This window comes from Helianthus annuus, chromosome 14, assembly GCF_002127325.2.
Source record: "Helianthus annuus cultivar XRQ/B chromosome 14, HanXRQr2.0-SUNRISE, whole genome shotgun sequence".
Classification (NCBI taxonomy): Eukaryota; Viridiplantae; Streptophyta; class Magnoliopsida; order Asterales; family Asteraceae; genus Helianthus; species Helianthus annuus.
The window spans coordinates 133,487,935-133,489,149 of record NC_035446.2 but is presented as its reverse complement, the minus strand read 5'-3'; positions in this window follow the sequence as shown (position 1 = coordinate 133,489,149).

The window sequence follows — 1,215 nt, the reverse complement described above, 5'->3', positions numbered from 1 at the left end:
ACCTACACAACTATAATATATATATATATATAGGGTTGGGATCGTGTGAGAAGTAGTAGGCTAATTGAAAAACTTGAGAAGCATTCTGGAGCGCACATTTTCCGTATGCTTTTCGTAATATATACACATATGTATAGTTTAGAATTGACTATATACATATGTGTATACTTCAAGATTTGGCAATATATATATGTATATGGTCAATTTTAAATTATACATATGTGTATATTACGAAAAGCTTAGAGAAATATGTGGTCTAGAATACTTCTCAAGTTTCTCAACAGAGTGGACTTCTCTTAGAATCCTTTCCTTGTATATATATATAATAATATATATATATATATATATATATATAGAGTGGGGATCCTACGGAAAGTGTGTTTTTCCTAAAAAGTGTAAAAAGTCATAAAACACAATAATTTCAGTCATAAAACACACCTAAAACTCACAAATAATAGAATTAATATTACTAAAACACCATATTCAAACTCTAATAGTCCATAAAAACTTCAAACACAACATCGTAGAACTATGAATATAAAACACACAATGCTAAACAACATAAAACACAATAATATTTCTCATTCCACAATCAGAGCCTTAACATCTAAAACACAACACAAAACCCACATATATGATGTTTTAGTAATCTTCATCATATTATTTGTGGGTGTGTTTTATGGTTGACATTATAGTGTTTTTATGACTTTTTACACTTTTTAGGAAATTTGGACTTTCTGGCCAACTCCTATCCTATATATATATATATATATATATATATATATAGAAACCACTTTTATTGGGTAAGGATATATATATATATAATAGAAAACCACTTTTATATATATATAGGGTAAGGATATATAGAAACCACTTTTATTGAGAAAACCCGGGAAACTCAAAGTTTCCGACATTTTTTTTTTGAAAAAAAATAACACATGTAAATACATGTTTTTAAGAGTTTTGGGCCAAAAAAACAAAAAAACGCCGAAGAAATTTTTTAAAAAAAAATAAACAAGTTTCAGCATTTTTTGCCTAACACGTGTTAGTCAACAAAGTTCTGAAATTTGTTTATTTTTTTAAAAACAATCCTTCGGCGCTTTTTCGATTTTTTTGCCCAAAACTCTTAAAAACATGTATATTACGTTGGTAATTTTTTCAAAAAAAAAAAAAAAAGTCGGAGCTTAGAGTTTCCCGGGTTTTCTCAGTGGTTTT